The sequence below is a fragment of the Rhinopithecus roxellana genome, chromosome 11 (assembly GCF_007565055.1).
Source record: "Rhinopithecus roxellana isolate Shanxi Qingling chromosome 11, ASM756505v1, whole genome shotgun sequence".
In the NCBI taxonomy this organism is placed as follows: Eukaryota; Metazoa; Chordata; class Mammalia; order Primates; family Cercopithecidae; genus Rhinopithecus; species Rhinopithecus roxellana.
Window position 1 is genome coordinate 51,922,772 of NC_044559.1, and position 6,694 is coordinate 51,929,465.

At 49.2% G+C, this 6,694-nt stretch overlaps 1 pseudogene; it reads left to right on the plus strand.

Annotated features, from left to right (window-relative positions):
- Positions 1 to 370: 370 nt before the first annotated feature.
- LOC104659746 lies at positions 371 to 2,129 on the plus strand (annotated as a pseudogene).
- Positions 2,130 to 6,694: the final 4,565 nt, after the last annotated feature.

Sequence of the window (6,694 nt, forward strand, 5' to 3'; positions counted from 1 at the left end):
CCACGCACACGCACACATCTCTCTTGTTCCTGGAACCCTGATGTTCTCTCCACCATATTCAATTCAGCATGTAGAGAATTTTTGTTGTTGTTGTTTGAAACAAGGAAGGAGTGCAAAGGAAGAGAGGGGACAGGCAAATGCCCCCAGGCCAGAGAAGAAAGGCCCAGGAGACAGGAGAAGGTAACTGTGGGGTTTTCCTTCTCAATTCACAATGCAGAGCTAGTCACAGCCTTCCGTCCATCCCTCTCTTCCTACCTCCCTTTCTTTTTTCTGTTCCTTCATTTCTTCCCACCTTTCTTCCCTTCCTTCAGCATGTGACAAAAATATGAGGATCGGACCCTTTCTGGCAGGAGGAAAGAAGAATGATGGGATGACGTCTAATGCCTTGCCGGGCTCCAGCAGTACGAGGCAGCCATGTATCAAAAGTCAGAGATACAAACCAGCACGTGCCACTCTCTCCATAGAGTCTCGGTGCAGGTCCTCCTGCCGCTGCTTTCCAGCCAGCCCACAGGCCAGGCAGACAGGGTGCCTCCTCCTCCTATTAGCAAAACTTCTAAATGTGGTTTATTTTCCACAGAAAGATTGCACATCCTACCAACAGGCTACATCTATGATAACACTGAGATTGCTATTAAGTCTGAACTTAAAAATAATAAACATTTGGCATTTTTGAATAATATTTAGTAGTTGAAATCTAAATAAATCAAAATTATTTCAGTCTGGGTATGGTGACTCACGCCTGTAATCCCAGCACTTTGGGAGGCCGAGGCAGATGGATCACTTGAGATCAGGAGTTCAAGACCAGCCTGGCCAACATGGTAAAAACCTGTCTCTAATAAAAATACAAAAATTAGCCGGGCGTGGTGACACACACCTGTAATCCCAGCTGCTGGGGAGACTGAGGCAGGAGAATCCCTTGAACCCAGGAGGCAGAGTTTGCAGTGAGCCAAGATTGCACCACTGCACTCCAGCCTGGGCGACAGAGCAAGACTTTGTCTCAAGAAAATAAAAGTAAAGGCCGGGCCAGTGGCTCCCGCCTGTAATCCCAGCACTTTGGGAGGCTGAGAAGGGTGGATCATGAGGTCAGGAGACAGAGACCATCCTGGCCAACATGGTAAAATCCTGTCTCTACTACAAACACAAAAAATACCCGAGCGTGGTGGCACGCACCTGTAGTTTCCAGCTACTCCAGAACTTGAGGCAGGAGAATTGCTTAAACCAGGGAGTCGGAGGTTGCAGTGAGCCGAGATTGCACCATTGCACTCCAGCCTGGTGACAGAGTGAGACTCTGTCGAAAAAAAAAAAAAAAGAAAGAAAATTAAATAAAAAATATTTTAAAATAAAGGTATTTGGGGGAAGTGTGATTTGCAGACTCTTAAGATATAAATTCCTTTATAGACTTGGAGAAAATGTATGGTAAGTTAGACTTTAAAACAATCCATTTGAGCTCTTTCCTTTCGCTGCTGCAGCCGCGGCCATGAGTATGCCCAGGCTTCAGAAGAGCTAGTGTCCTCGGCTGTGGGAAGAAGACGGTCTGCTTGGACCCAAGGAGACCAATGAACTCGTCAATGCCAACTCCCGTCAGCAGATCCGGAAGCTGATCAAAGATGGGCTGATCATCCACAAGCCAGTGACTGTCCATTCCCGGCTCAAGGCTGGAAAAGCACCTTGGCCCGCCGGAAGGGCAGGCACATAGGCATTGGTAAGCAAAAGGGTACAGCCAATGCCCGAATGCCAAGAAGGTCACGTGGATGAGGAGAATGAGGATCCTGCGCTGGCTGCTCAGGAGACACCGGGAATCGAGGAAGATTGAACACCACATGGTTCACAGCCCGTACCTGAAGGAGCAGGGGGATGTGTTCACAAACAAGTGGATTCTCACGGAACACAGCCACAAGCTGATGGCAGACAAGGCCCACAAGAAGCTCCTGGCTGACCAGGCTGAGGCCCACAGGTCTAAGACCAAGGAAGCATGTAAGTTCTGTGAAGAGCACCTGCAGGCCAAGGAGGAGGAGATCTTCATGACTTTGTCCAAGGAGGAAGACACCAAGCAATAAAAGCTCCCTCTTTGTCTGTACATACTGGCCTCTGTGATTACATAGATCAGCCATTAAAATAAAACAATCCTTTAAAAAAAATCCATTTTATGGAGGTATCATTCACATACAATAAAATGGGTCCACTTTAAGTTTCTAGTTCAATGAGTCTTGACAACCATTCACACTGTGTAACAGCTGCTGCCATCAGAACACTTCCACCAACCCAGGGAGTTTCTTCCCGCTCTCTCCAGGCAATCCCCCCACCCTCGTGCCCCACGCCTTTTTTCTTTGTTTTTTGAGATGGAGTCTTGCTCTGTCACCCAGGCTGGAGTGCAGTGGCGCGATCTCGGCTCACTGCAACCTCTGCCTCCAGGGTTCAAGCGATTCTCCTGCCTCAGCCTCCTGAGTAGCTGGGATTACAGGCGTGCTCCACCACACCTGGCTGGTTTTTGTATTTTTAGTAGAGACAGGGTTTCACCATGTTGGCCAGGCTGGTCTCAAACTCCTGACCTCGTGATCCACCCACCTCAGCCTCCCAAAGTGCAGGGATTACAGGCGTGAGCCACTGCGCCAGGCCCCACACCATTTTTTAAATCCCTATAGAGCAGTTTCGCCTATTCTTGAACTTCAGGATTCTTCAGAGAAACCGTGTATGGAATGAGCTTTATTTTCAGGAACTTGCTCACACGATTGTGGAGGCTGACGAGTCCAAAAACAGAGGGTGCACAGGGTGAGCAGGGCAGGCCAGCAGGTGAGAATCTCAGGCAAGGGCTGATGCAGGAGGCTGGAGGCAGAATTTGTTCTCCAAGAAACCTCAGTATTTGTTCTGAAGGCCTTTGATTAACTGGATGATGCTCACTCGAATTATCAAAGGTAATCTCCTTTTCTCAAAGTCAACTGACTGTGGGTGTTAACCACATCCACAAAACACCCTCGTGGCAATACTTGGCTTAGTTTTGATGAAATAACTAGATACTATACCCTCGCTACGTTGACACATGAGACTAAGTATGGTAAAACAAAGGGGCGCATGCAGCTTGCATGCCTCCGTGTCCGGTTCCTTTCATTTTCATAATATTTCAGGGACTCATTTGGGACTGCTGTTTGTATCAGTAGTAGCTCATGCCTTTTTGTTACTGAATAGTACTGCCTTCTAGGATGACAACAGGCTAGATTCTAATACACACCAGGCGTTTTCAATTCAGCTGTGAGAATTTTTAAAAATAAAATTGCTGTCAATACTCAGAAACTTGTAAACACCAATTAGAATCCAAACACAAAAATTCATTGAGCTATTATTAGGTTGGCACAAAAGTAATTGTGGTTTAGCCAAATATTTTAAGTTTTTAGCATCATAAGAATAGTTAAAAATCTCTTGCTGGTCAGCTGATGCACAGTAGGACGCAGGGAAGACAGCCCACCAGTCTCAGAAATATGTTACTTTTGTGGCTACATCTTGTTTTTACAGTTTAATGGTAGCTAATTAACCAGAAAATACATTCCAAACAAAAACTAATTATCTTGTCATCACTTCAAAAGACATATTTAATACACATTAAAGCAGTTACATATGAACTAAAAATAAAATCCTATGTCCCCCACTGGCTGAACAAACCCCCCTGTGGCCAGGGGGACCCCAGGAAAACCTTAACACTGAGGCTATAATGGGGGATGGGAAGTCAGACAGGCCTGATACCCCCTCCCTTTTGTGGTTTAGACACAACAGACCAGCGTTAATGTTAAGCTAGAGACCGTAAGACTGACAGAATGGACTCTGTGGCAGTAAGATGCCAAATTATAAACAGGGCCTAAGGCTGTGCTGGGGGAGGGTGAAGCCACACACGGCACACTTACAGAGAAAAGGACATTCTCACTGCTGTCAGGTTGCTTTCCCTCCAGCAGCTAACTAAGCACTGGCCTCGAGATGAGCAACATTAAACAACTGCAGCTCCACCAGCCATTAAGTGACCCCCAGTCCTGCTCCAGGAGCCGTAACTACAGCTTCCATTGGACAGAAGACTGTAACTTTCTCCTGATAAGAAAATGCTGACCTGGGACTGGTTCTGGCCGGTTTACAGAGGCTGCACATCTGCATGCCTTCTGTCCTGAAAAGACCTCTGGAGGTACAGGGCCTAGTCGTAAGTTATTTATTTATTTATTTATTTATTTATTTATTTATTTATTGACAGAGTCATGCTCTGTCACCCAGGCTGGATTGTAATGACGCAGTCTCAGCTCACTGCAACCTCCGCTTTCCAGGTTCGAGGGATTCTCCTGCCTCAGTCTCCCAAGTAGCTAGGACTACAGACACATGTCACCACGCCTGGCTAATTTCTGTACTTTTAGTAGAGAGGGGGTTTGCCATGTCAACCAGGCTGATCTCCAACTCCTGACCTCAGGTTATCTGCCAGCCTCGGCCTCCCAAAGTGCTGGGATTACAGTCGTAATATATTCAAAGGTTTAGTCTCCCCCACAGAGTGAGATTGGGTCCTGTGTTACATAATACGCATGTGTCAGGACCCCGTTCCTGAGTATTCAAAGCTCTTCCCAAAGCCTGTGGACTATGTATGTTTAACCGACCTGTTCAGCATAGAGCTTCTGCCCCAACCCCTCCTCCTTCGAAGAGCCATCTCCCATCTTGGCCTGGGGGATGGCCATCTTGCTGGCTGCAACCATGTATAAGAAATAAAGTTCCTCTTTTTCCAAATGTATAAATTGTCGGGTTTTTATAAGAGGGATCTGGTCATTAACTCACTTTTTCAAGTGCCTTCCTGGGCAGATAGGCTAAATCTACATTTTAAAAAGGAGATTACAGCCCCATTTTTCTGCTCTTCTCCTCAACAGAGAAGTAGGTATTCACTGCCTCCAGTTCCCCTCCTGCCACTGTCCCCAGAGCCCTCTGCAAACTTGTCATTCCATAGCCACTGCTCCATCCAAGTCAGTAATGGCCTCCCAGTCACTACAACCAAATCGTCCATCGTGTATACTCACCATACAGCATCACAGAGCAGCCACTCTCTCCCGTCTTCAATGGGTCCTGGAGTGGGTTCTCCAGGAGGTGGTGACCTCACCCAGTTTCCTGACTTGAAACTCTAAGTGCTCTCACCTTGATGCTCTGGCTCTGACTTCCCTGTGTGCTCCTGGTTTGTCTGTGCAACAGCGCTATGTGTTGACAGCGAACCTCTGGTCGGGCTGCACTGCCCCCACCCAGCGGTGCCTTTTGCAGCCCTTCTATTGCAGAAACTCCATCCTTCCAGGTGCTCAGACCACCCCCGAGAGCAGTCGTTCCTAAGTCCCTGCTTTCTATCACACCACATCTTTCCCATCAGCGAATCCCAGGGCCTCTGCTGTCGAAGCACTTTTCTCTGAAATCTGACTGGTTCTCACCACCCAACCCCCCATGTTCACCACTCTATCCTCATCCCCGTGTCTAGTCAGCCCAGCTGGCCACCTGATTGGTCTCCCTGCTTCCCCTCTTGGGGTCCCCACAGGCTATTCTCAGCAGAGCATCCTCGGTGGCTCTGTGAAAGCCCCAGTCCATCACGATCCTCTACTGTTCATGAGCCCATCTCACTCAGAATTCAAGTCCCCTAAATGGCCTGCCCACCGTCCATCCTCCTCCACTTACCTCCCTGCCTTGACTCCAACCCCTGGCCTCCCCTCCACTCACTCTGCACCCATGCGGCTTCCAGCTGCCTCCTGCCCATGCCAGGCATGGCCCTCCTTCCTGTCCTGGCACTTGGTGGTCTCCCCTCCTGGCCAAGCTTTCCTAGACGTCTGCATGGCTTACTCTTTATCATTGAGTCTTCTCCAGTCACCTCGTGCAAGATTCCAACTCTCCCCATACACGTTTCCTTCTTCCCTGATTTTTCTCTCCAGCTCCGACTGGAGTGGACGAATGTTCCTGATTTGCAGCGACTGTCTTTTACTGGTGCAATACCATCAGTGCCCACTGCAGCTATACTGAAAGTTCTGATTCTGGACATCAATCCCATAGAGACAGTCTCCCTGATGATAGCTCGACTTCACATTTTTCAACTTTACGATGGGTAGATTGGGTATTAGATGCATTTTGACTTAGGAAGGGCTTATTGGCGGGGAGGGTAGCCCCACTGCAAGTCGAGGAGCACCCGTAATCGCTCAGTATGCCAGAGAAAACCACTCGCAAATGAAGAAACGATCGGCCCTATTTCCCCAGGACTGCACTGGGAGCTCCGAGCACCTGTAAGGTAGCCATCTGGTGAGCAACGGTGCGCTACGAAAGGGAGGTGGACGGGGTTGGGAGACCGAAGCAGGCAGATGGCTCGAGCCCAGGAGTTAGAGACCAGCCTGAGCAACATAGAACCCCGTCTCTACAAAAAATTAAAAAATTCGCGAGCCTGGCAGCGCGTGCCTGTGCTCGCAGCTACTTCCAAGGTGACGCAGTAGGATGGACTGAGCCCAGGAGGTCGAGATCTTTAGAGAGCCGAGATGGCGCCCCTACACTCCAGCCCGGGAGACCAACCGCGCCGGGGGCAGTGGGCGGGAGGTAGGGCTCAGGTGCGGCGCGCTCAGGTGAGGACGGCCCACATGCCCGCCCACCGCCGCCAAGCGCGCCCTCCATTGGCGGTTCGGCGGAGAACCCACGCTCCCATTGGCCGATGCGGGATGGGGGC